Here is a 12,578-nt window from a genome sequence, read left to right as displayed (position 1 = left end):
AAGAATTCAATAAGTTTTTGGCGCCGTTATCGGAGATTGTGTAATTAACACTTTGATTTTCGTTGAAATTGTAAAAATTACATTTGAGCTTTTTATGTTTTCTATCTTCTAGCATTACGACATGTGTGTAGATGCTGCATGCGTTGATTGCTAAATCCAATTTACAAAGGAGAACCGAAGGAAGAAAGAACATTCAAACTTCTGAGGAGATATCAAGTTGCTTGTCAAATTCCAAAAATCATTGTTTATGCTCTTTTGTTTGAAAACTTGAAGGGAAATAACATGGATAAGAAGAATCCATGGTATTCCAATATGTATTCAGCTGGAAACATTTTATATGGCTTAGTTCCATCATCAAGAAACACGTTGGATGCATCATGTGGTGGTGAATTATTGTCTAAATCTCCAAGAAGGATATTATTCGATTGAGAATATTACGGCCAACACCTACCAATGTCTAATCTCAAGAGCTGCAACTACCAAAATTTAAAAGAAGCCAACCGGTGTCAATAAGGTCACTAAGACTACAACCCTTGTTGCTTAGGTGATTCAAATTCACCAAATGACGAAGACTATGCTGACAACTTCTAACACGCCAGTTGCCAAGTTTGTCAATGTTGTGACAAATGTTTCTGAAGTGGTTTGTGTTTACTATGGGGGTGCATAAGGGTGTGCATGGGTTGGATCAATCCATAAAACCCGGTCAAACCCACCCAAAAAATCTATAAAAAGTGGGTCGGGTCGGGTAATTGGATGGATATGGGTTTCAAAACTAAAAAACCCATTAAAAAATCGGGTTTTGGGTCAAATTGGACTCAAACCCAAAAAATTCACTAATCAAACATTTATTATTATAATTTAAATTATTTTGATTAATATTAACTTATTTTTTTCAATTTAAGTCTCTTAACATTTACTATTTTAGTGAACCATGATTCTAACTAATTTTTGAATGTTTCACTCTTTAGTAATTTTGATACTAATACAATTTTATGTCATGTAACTTAAGTTTATTGCTAGTATTTTATGATAATTTTTATTAGTTGATGATATCATTTATTATTTTATGATGCTAAAAGATAGTAAAAATAGGTTATCTAATTTTTTTGAAGTATATAAAAATGTTGAGTAATTTTTATGAAAAAACATGTTAACTTATCATTTTGTCATTTAATATTAATAAAACATAAAAATCATTTGGGCAACCGACAACCCAACCCAACCAAATCCGAAAATTAGTGGGTTTGTCCAAACCGGCACATTGATGTAACGAGTGGTTATTTTACCTCATCCAAACTAGAGTGCCCTATATGGATTGGGTATTGGGTTTGGCCAAACCCAACCCAAACCAACTTATGTACACTATTCACACTTCTTTGAAGAGTGTTCTTCCAATCCTATATTTGTGAACTACATGGGAAATAAAAAATTCAACAACTCATATAGTAACACATACAAGCCATAAGGTAGGAACCACCCAAATATTTTATAGAGTAATACCCAAAATCAATTAAGACCTCAAGCACCACAAACTCCCTCTGGATTTTCTTCACCAAACATTGTTGTGGCTATAGATGGAAATAATCAGTTGGAAGCAATTTTGAGAATAAAAGATACAAAGAACCAATTTCAAGCCCAATGAGTAATCATTAAGAATTTAGAAACTCTGATGGGGGAAATTGATATTGCGTTAAGTTTAAGAGTCGTTGGAACTTTGCCTACCACCACTAAATCACCAGCCTCTACTTCTGGTACCAAGGGTATTAAAAGTCGCAAGTCTGTTTCTATAAGAAGTAGTAAAGAATATGAAGGATCCATTCAAGAAAGTCAAGAAAATAATCAACAAGGGAAGAATAAGAGATCCTGAAATGAATATGAGGATGAGAAGGCTTCAACTGATGAAGAATCTCCCTTGATTGAACAATCTGAAGACTCCTGTCACGACATATGCTAGTGAAGATATGTAACATCATATGCCAACAATCAATACAATAATAATATTTATGCAAGAAAGATCACCACCACCTTTTCCTCAAAGAGTCAGAAAAGCCAAAGAAGAGCAACAGTTTGGTAAATATATGGAGATACAATAACACCCCAATTTTTATTAAATTATTTTAGTTAAGTTATTTGTGAATTGTTTGTAATTTATATGTATTTTATTTAATTATTGTATGTTAATAGATAAATAAGTGTGATGGGGTGTGTGACCGTTAGGGGAGAGTGTAGAGGGTAACTAGAAGTTGGTAGGTTTTATTTAGAATTATTTTACTAATTAAAATAATGCTCTAGTTTTATTATTTAAATAAAATAATGAGATAAAGGGAAAATAGGAGTTTGTAGAGATATTGAGGACAAGGTGGGAATTAAGAAAAAATGTGAGGGTAAGGTAGAAATATCCTAATGAGGGAATTAAGTTTTTATTTAAAAAGAGAGTTAAGAGGAAAGAGTTTTATCAGTACGTACAAAAGGTGAAAAGAGGAAAATAGGCAAGAAGAGAGAAAAAGCTAGGGTAAAGAGAAGAACAAGAGGAGAGCTAGAGCTTTGAGAGAGGAGACCATAGAAATTGCTTACTTTTGCTGAAATTACAAGGTAAGGAGGGAGAATAATCTTCAATAAGAGCTTATGCATGATGGGTAGGGTATATGAGTCCTTAACCTCCAATAGGGTGTATGATATGGATAAATTTTGATTATATGTGATGTATGATGAGAATTTTCTGTAATTATTGATGAACTTTATGCACTACTCATGACTGATTTTTCTGTTTCGATACTTGATGTGTTTTCCATCATTGTTGCAGTTTCGAAGGTTTTATGCATAACCTTAAATTAATGATTTGATGTTTTAATCATGTTAAAACTATGAATTAACTTGAGATAATTATGGTATTGCATGGGTTGCAATTTTCTAAGCATTTGGGTTTTTACATGATCAAAATTGGAGGTTCGAAAGACCTCTAACGAAGAAAAAACAAAAATTTCCGCATTTTGTTTGTCACCGCCGCGCTCAGCACATGGGGGCGCGCTCAACGCAAAGCCGTTGTTCGTATTTTTTGGTCGAAATCGTTTTGACCATAGCTTTTGATTTGTAAGTCCAAATCGAGTTATGTACGAAGCGTTGGAAATTTAATGTGATTTCCTATCAAATGATAATGTAATTAGAGACTGAATATGTTGTATTAATGTGATTAATTGATGGAGATTCTTATATGTTATCGATACAGATTGGTTGAGCATGATTATGTGTCATGATAACATGATTAATTGATGATAATTGTGTGTAATTATTGATGTTATCTTGTAATGATGATTATAATATTATTGTGTATGATATCGATGATGATTATGATGTTGTTGTGTATGATGTTGATGACGATTACGATGTTGTTGTGTTATGATGTTGAGGATAATATTTATGTTGTTGATGTGATTGGTGGATAATAGTTCGAGTTGGAAGGACTCTTATTGTTGGGTCAATGCATGTTTAGTTTACTTTCGAAAGGGGACTTTAAACATCATGTTATTGTTGCATTGACGTGTTTTAACATGCATTCGTGATGTCTTTCTTGTTGATGAAAGAGGAAAGTTACAATCCGAGCAAGATAGATTGGTGGCTTGTCCCAAATCTGAGTATAGTGGATTCAGGGTTCGAGTAGGGTGAACCCGGTTCACTAAGGAACCTTTTGATTGTATGGTACCACATGCATGTGCATCGATTTACATAGTTGAGTTGCATTGCATAACAAGTTATATGTATATTTGTTGAGTGGTGATTGATTGGTGTGTTGGGGGTGAGATTGTAATTGGTATACTGTGATTTGAGATTATGTAGATTATGTTATGTGCTGATATCCTACCTTGCAGTATATGTCTGTTATTATTGAATGTGATTTCTCACCCCTTCTATTTGAATATTGCTTTTATATGGGCATCGTGCAAATACTCAAGAGTAGAGTCGACATTGTGAGTGGAAGCTACCTCCTAGAGCTATTTCTTTTAGTTTCTTTGGTTTAGCCTTGGTTATCCTCTGATATGTAACACTAGGGAGCGCTTTGTTTGTTTTAGGTTGATATTTCTAAGAGACAATGTATACTCTCATATCTTATGTTTTGGTGTGATAAGCATTTGGAGAAGACTCATGAGTCAATGCTTTTTACTTATGATATGAGATTTATTATGAGATTTAAATTGGTGTGTTTTAATTGAGTATTTCCGCTGCGATGATACCCTAAGTGAAGGTGGGCATGCGATGATAGGTGTTGCATGTTTATTTAAATTAAGTGTTACATGATCAACATGTGTGTGTTTCGATATGTGTAACATCCTATGTGTGAATATTGTGAAAAACTCTGATTTAATTATATTTATATGTTAGGGAAATAGGGTGTTACATATACCGAAGCAACTTCGCATCAACATAACACTAATTGATGTTATACAAAAAAAACATTCAAACTATGCTAAGTTCATGAAAGACGTGTTAACAAAGAGGAAAAGAGTAGTATGATTCGATATTGTAGCATTAACTGAAGAATGTGGTTGGTTTGTTCAATGGAGGCTACCTCCAAAGTTAAAGGATCCAAGATGCTTCACCGTCCCTTGAAATGGTTGATAAACCTTTTTGTTGAAGAACTTTGTGGGATTTAGGGGCTAACATCAGTCTTATGTCTTTGTCAATCTTTAACAACTAGGAATTAGTGTTGCAAGACTAACAACTAATACACTACAATTGGATGAAAAAAACATATATTATCCTCAAGGAAAGATTGAAGATGTTTTGGTACCAGTTGATAAATTTGTCTTCCATGCAAATTTCATCATAATGGACTTTAGTGGTGGTGAGGATACTTTTATTATGTTGGGTAGACCTTTTCTTGCAACTACGAAAACATTAATTGATGTTGAAAAATGAGAACTCACCATGAGAGTCAATGGGCAACAAGTAGTGTTAATGTGCTTAATACTTTGAAATATCTAGAAGAAAATGTTAATGTTTGTCTATTATTTGATTTCTTGTTGGGATTCACTAATTCACAAGCAATTTATTAAATACAATGATGAGCTAGGAAAGTAATTGGAACAATTGGAAAATAAGGAATTAGAGAAAGAAGGTATATTGGTCAATTACAATTCACTATAGGTTGGATAAAAAAATTTGAAGCATTAGAAGTACCTTCTGAAATGGTTAAAGACAATGTATCTTCAATAGAGAAACCATCTACTGTGGAGTTAAAGCAATTACCCTCTCATTTGAAATATGCTTACCTAGAGTCATGACATAATTTTCTAAAGATGTGAAGACTCGTGGAAGTCTTCATGGCCGACTTCTTTGTTTTTAGAGAGTCATTTCAAAAAAAAATTAGACAACCTGGAGTTAGTTTTTAAAAGATGTGAAGAAAGTAAATTGGTGTTGTGTTTGGAGAAATTCCACCTCATGGTGAAGAAGGGCATATTTCTAGGACATTGTATTTCAAAGAAAGGATTAGAAGTAGATCAAGCAAAAATTGAAGTCATTAAAAAGAAGCCACCACCTTCTAATATCAAGGGAATTAAAATTTTCCTTGGACATGTTGGTTTTTGCACAAGGTTCATCAAATATTTTTTAAAGATTACAAAACCTTGTGTCAACTAGTGCAGCATGACATGTCATATCTCTTCATTGAGGAGTGTGAGCAAGCTTTCAAAACTTTGAAGAATGCATTGATTTCTGCTTCTATTGTTAAAGCACCAGATTAAACAAGACCATTTGAGTTGATGTGTGATGCAAGTGACTTTGTTATCGGAGATGTTCTAAGCCAAAGGCATGATAAACTATTTCACACAATTTATTATGCAAGCAAGACAATGGCATAAGTCCAAATTAACTATACCACCCCTAATAAAAGGAATTATTAGTTGTTGTTTTTGCTTTTGACAAATTGAGATCCTGCAAGATGGGTACGATGGTCGTGGTTTACACGGATCATGTAGCGATAAGTACCTCATTGCTAATAAAGATGCAAAACCAAGGTTGATTAGATGGGTATTGCTACTACAAGAGTTTGATTTGAAGATAAGAGACAAAAAATATTGGAGAATTTGGTGGAAGACCATTTACCACATCTCCATGATAAATCTCATAATCTTGACAAATAGGACATCAAAGAAGAATTTCTTGATGAGTAGTGGCTCCTTATGACTACTTTCGTGACTCCTTGGTATACTGATATAGTCAATTATATGGTCAACAAATATGTGTCCCTATAAATCAATTTCCAACAAAGAAAATGATATTTTCATGTGTCAAAGAATTACTTCTAGGATGAGCTTTTCCTATACAAGAAGTGTGTTGACCAATTATTGAGAAGGTGTGTAGATGACCCAGAGGTACGCCAGATATTGTCATATTTCCGTAATGCAACATATGGAGGACACTTTGGAGGAACCAAAACTGAAGCTAAGGTTTTGCAATAAGGTTACTTATGGTCTTCTTTATTCAAAGATGCACTAGAATTTGTTAGAGTCTGTGATAAATGCAAAAAGAGTAGGGAACATTTCCATGAAACAAGAAATGTCACTTTAGAAATTGAGTTGGTTGATGTATAAGCCATATATTTCATTGGATCATTCCTTCAATCTCCTGGTAACGGTTAGAACTTATTTCAATGCTTCTAGTTCTTCAACTACCCCTTCCTTCACCTCAAATTTTTTTTTCTTCTAATATGACTTAATTTGTCATTTTTAAATCAGATTGAAAGGTTATATGTTTAGTGGGCAGTTGGTGAAATAAGAATTTCACATAAGTTATAATAAACTCATGTAAGCATATCACCACAGTTGAACTCAAGGACCATGGTGAAATATGGTGCGATAAGTCTTTCACTATGGTTGAATTCTATAACAGTGATGAAATGTATTGAAATCTACAAAAATTCAGACATGAGGTATCGAACCCCTAACCTCAACTTTTTACTACGATTAGTTTAAACAATTGTTATGGTATATTACACGCTATTGTATTTTTACCACAACCATTACACATTGGTTATAAGTAGTTCACTTACAACCACACACTATTTTACCACGGTTCATCAACTATGGTTATATCTCTTTCTCAACCGTAGTGAAATGTGTTATCCGTAATAGTGTGGACACTCTCGTATTAAGAACAAAAATAACAAACAGTGAATATTTGATCTCTAACCTCACTGGTTTAGTCGTTATCTTTTTTTTAAGTCTTTATGAATTTCCATTGATGTTAAACATTTTCATCTGGCACCTGATTTTTTCATAATCAAAAACTTATAGTTATCATTAATAGTATAAAAGATATAATAAAAAAATTAAAAACAACAAAATTCAAAATTCAAACAATTTCATTAATTAAAATAGAAAATGATTATAAATTAGGTCCTATGAATACTTCTCATCGAACACTATTACAAAACAAAAAACAAATATAATTAAAGAAAATTAAATGCAACAAACAGAAAGTAAAATTCAGCAAAATTAAATAAATAAATTATTCTTAAGTGAACATGGGAATCACATATGGTTTTACGAGTTTGGAATTTGATACTTGGAATAACACTAAAGTTTACACAAGGGGGTCATATTTGATACCGTGGCAATAGGTGTCAACTTGGACTAGATTACCCCTCTCTATAGAATTTCCTTCCAATGTCTTGCAAGTAGCCTTAATATTTTTGAACTACATGCTACAATGGTTTATATGTAGAAAACATGATTAATCTTAAATGGTTAATCAACTTTACTTAAATTATTCGGGAAAACATAGACTTCGAATCTTTTGATAAAAAGACTGTTTATTATGCTTTATTTATACTCGGCTATATTCTGAACTTTTATGACTCCATTCCCTTAAAATGGGAGGTTAACATGTAAGAAATTCTTACATAATATACTTTATAATATTTTGAATTTTTTTTAAAGTCAAACAGTTTTGAAGAACGAAAAAGGAAAGTCATACAAAAATTATTTTAAGAGTGGCGATCCTCAACAAATTAGCTATGAGTAAAGAGCTAATATATTTAGAATTTTGTTCATAATGAATTAAGATGGGACTATTATCACAATTCATTTTTGTAAGAGCTTCAACACGCATTTGCTTAAATTTTTATGAGCGGTTAAAATGAAATATCCGATCCTAAACGAGTTGATTCTATTGGGTCTCGGGTTTTTTAAAGCTGAATCAGAAAAATTTGAAGTAATATGAGTTCAAAAATTATTAGTCGAATCTGATCCTAGATAGATTTCGTAATACCCGATCATAAATGATTTTTTTAATAAATAAATAAAAACGTAATATTTATTATAAACAAAATTAAAAATTATATTATTTTAAATATAATATATTTTTTTAAGTATTATATTATTTTTTATAAATACAATAATGTATTTTTAAATACAACACATATCTAAATTATATAAAATAATATTCGAATATATTTAATATAAGAGAAATTAATAGAATATGAGGAAAGAGTGTCAATTATATTAATTTATAAAGTTTAAAAGAGAAATATTGAACAAAATATAGAAAAAAGATTAAATATGTGACATCCCTATGATATATGCGAGTTTCATTTTATCCTTCTATGATAGTTTTTTTATTTTCCCCTAGAATTACAATTTGAACACTGAATTTGGGAGGATAAACCAAAAAATATATTAAAGGAGTAACTTTTGTGCTTAGGGGGTAAAAGAAAGAAAATTTTAACATTTTAAGGGGATCCAAAAAATATTTTATAATGGATAAATCGAATTTCGCTAACATTGCAGGGGTATCATATATTTAACCCTAGATAATATTAGTGAAATGAGAAAAATCAATGAGTTATTTTGAAATAAGACAATGAAAGTGTTAATATAATTTTTTTAAATTAATACCAATGCGGAGTTAATGGATTATCCACGGCTCATACAAACTAACTTTAACTTTAAGGGATAATAGATTTTTTAGAACAGGATTAAAAAATTCCTAAAAAATATAGACTCTAATTTTAAAATTCAAATCCTATAATTTTTCGAGTTTAACGGAACGGATCGGATCATATGAACTATCATGTTTTGACGGTGTTAATTCCGTAGCCCAAATCGTATAATCTAAATTAATCTTCACCCTACACCATTACACATACTTCCTTTCTTCAATGTATTAGCAATAATCTGTGAGTGCACATAAAGCTCAACTTGTAAACATCCATGAATTTGTGCAAGATTTAATCCCTCCAAAACACTTTCAAGTTCAACATAATCTCTTCCAAAAAAATTGGAAAAGCAACATAATCTTATTAACAATTCTGTAAAGATGTTTGTATATTTTATTGTTAAAAGTTGTTTGGGTTGAAAATGACAATAATATATTTATGTGTCAATTCGAATAAATATTTTTCGTACGGTTTAAAATATTTAAAATGCTTTAAAAAGATTTATAATTCTATTAAATGTTAATTTAAGTTTTATATTTAATTATTTATTATTTCTAAATTTTAATTATTTATTATCAATTGTATCCTTGTATTTTAACTATTTAATATCACTTTATATTGAATTCTTTATTATCAAATTGGTTCATAACATTACTATCAAAGAATAAATGAATAATTTGACAGTATCATATACTTTATTTTTGTTGAAATATTCATAATTTCATTCTATTTGAGAGTGCTCAACGCAAGGTCATAGACAACTTTGATGGCCTATTTATCCGAATGTTTTAGATGCAATTTTGGAAAAATTCTTAGACATTTCTTACAACTATATATAAATTGACGTGTCTCATTTCCTAATAGTACTCCCTCCGTTCCTTTTTAAGTGTTATTTTTTGACTTTTTACACATACCAAGGAAGCTCATCATTATTGTTATTTTTCAAACAATAATTCTTCTTTTACCTATAATACCCTTAATTATTTATTACATTCACTTTACTTTTTCTCTCTCTGCAATCATTATCTAGGGGTAATTTTGACAAAATTGCAATTAATACTACCTTGAACTTTGTAAGTGACAATTAAAAAGAAACAAATTTTTTTATAAAAAAATGACACTTATAAAAGAACAGAAGGAGTATAAAAGAAAATCAATTTGGGGTTATAATCAAGTCAATTGTAGAAATCTTATAAGCCAAATCTAGGAAGCTTAATAATGGTGAATCAAGTTCACTATCAAGTGGTATTAATCACGGTGTTACTCTATGACTTCGAGCAACTTGTAATGATTGGTTTAAAATTATTCAATTCAAAAGAATCATCGACAAAAAAAGAGATGGTTGAAGATCTGCCTCATCACCCAATATATAGAATCCTTATCACTCATTCTATCTTTGGAACTACATAATATATGGAATCTTCCATCATTATTGGATAATACCTTCAATAGGTCCCCATATGTCATAGGGTTTACTAGATTAGAATTTTAAGACGTTTGATTTAGAAGAGTTTTGCGGATTTTAAAAAAGTGTAAGAATTGTACCCAAAAAAGTGTAAGAATATAATAAACTTATGCATAGAAAATTATTAAAAGACTTTTCTGATCTATAATATTATTGGTAGTCTAGTGATAATTTTTAGATAAAGAGTAACTTAACATTGTTAAATTTAAATTAACGATTTTATAATAATTTTATTTTTTCTTGTAACTTAATTTTTAGTTATTATATATCCTTTGTCATTTGATCTAAGTCTATAAATAGTCCATATAAATGAAAATACAAAATTTTCATCTTTAATATCAAATTCTCTATATTTTAACCCTTTGAACCAAACAATAAATTATAATGACGTGATATTTGTTGAAAAACAAATAAAGCATCGAGAAAAAAAGAACGCAATCACAACACAAGAACATAACGTGAAAATTTCAAAACCAGAGAAAAAATCATAGTCGTTGTCAATAGACAATTAGAGAATAACACTATATGAAAATTGTTACAATACATAATATACCCTCAACTATTCAGACCCCCAATATATCCACACCCTCCAAAATAAATATTTAATTACATCCCACAACATTCTAATACAAGAGTATAAGAGAACAAAGAAAGTCAAATATAAGCTTAAAATGATTTTGACTAGTGCATCTTGGAATGAAGAACTTGAATCTTATATATAGCATTGGACTCCGTCTTCCTTCACAAAACTAAACGATGTGGAACTTCAAAGAACTTGTATCCTATATATTTTCTTAGACTCTCTCTTCATTCACAAAACTAAGCGACGTGGGACTTCTTTGAAGGTAATGAAAACGCAAGAAAAGGAGTTTGAATTGGGTTTCTAGAATGAAAATATTTTTCTACCCAAAACAACAAGGAGATAACTTAGAATGAAAATAATAAACACAAATATATTTATCCTGCTTCGCTGTTAACTAAGTTACTTCTAGTCCACCTGCCAAGATGATTTCTCCTTATCACAAAGACTTAATCCACTATAACCAAACTTGATTACAACCACAAAGACTAATCATCAATGTCTTCTTGAGAAAGTCCGACTATACCCTAGTCTCTCAAGGAAATACAACTCAAAAGTTGACAAATAAAGTGTGTTATAAAGTTGCTTTTAAGAAAGTAGATTACACAACTGTATTACAAAAATTTACACAAAAAGATTTTCTACGAAAGTGTATGAACAAAATTTCCTTGTGTGTTTGTTTTTCTTTCTCTCGAAATATTCATAGTATGCAATATTCACGTTGTAGTTGTTACTGTGTAGTTGGGCATTTTATTCCATTCTTCCAAGACTCATTTATATAGGCAATAAAATTATTCATTGGAAGGGAGAAATTGAATTCACAAATGTAGTTGTATCCTGCATAACGGTCTGTGAAAATGGGAGACTCAATCGTACAATAGTACAGTCTTTTTCCCATGAAATCAGTGTAGTGGGAAGAATATTGATGTTGTATTGTGTAATATTTTCTCACGTAAAACTTTTTGATCTTATCTTCAATTATTCAAAGGCTTTAGATAGAGAGTTGATGAAGCATGCATAGAAGAAGAATCAGAGTCTGTATGAGAGATTCTTCAAAACCTTATCTTCAAAACCTTGTCTTCAGAGTCTTCAGAACTTTGGTCTTCAGAGTCTTGAATCAGAGTCTGGTGACATGGTTCACCAGAGTTATTAAGCACAAGACTTTAGAGCTTGACAATGTTAGAGGTTTCTCTTGTCAGAGTCATAATCTGAAGCTTTGGATGAGCGATGCTCAGAAGCATTGAGAAGAGTAATCCACAACTTGATTATCTTTATAAAATACACATCTCAGAGTCAGAGTGCACTAGGTTCAGAGTCTGATGACGTCACACATCACGTTTTCAGAGTCAGAACTTGTATCTAGTATCTGCACACTTAACAAAACCATTAGGGTACAAAATTGTTCTTTATGAATCTATGTATTATTATCATCAAAACATAAGGTCAAATGCAGAACCAAAACTTGTTCTTACAATCTCCCCATTTTTTATGATGACAAAACCATATATTTTGATGAACAATTTTTACTTGGTTTAATCACATAAATATATATCAGAGTGGGGCTTGTAAGCTTCCCCTAAGTTTTATACTATCAAATATAT

The sequence above is a fragment of the Lathyrus oleraceus genome, chromosome 3 (genome assembly GCF_024323335.1).
Source record: "Lathyrus oleraceus cultivar Zhongwan6 chromosome 3, CAAS_Psat_ZW6_1.0, whole genome shotgun sequence".
Classification (NCBI taxonomy): domain Eukaryota; kingdom Viridiplantae; phylum Streptophyta; class Magnoliopsida; order Fabales; family Fabaceae; genus Lathyrus; species Lathyrus oleraceus.
This window is presented reverse-complemented; position numbering follows the sequence as displayed.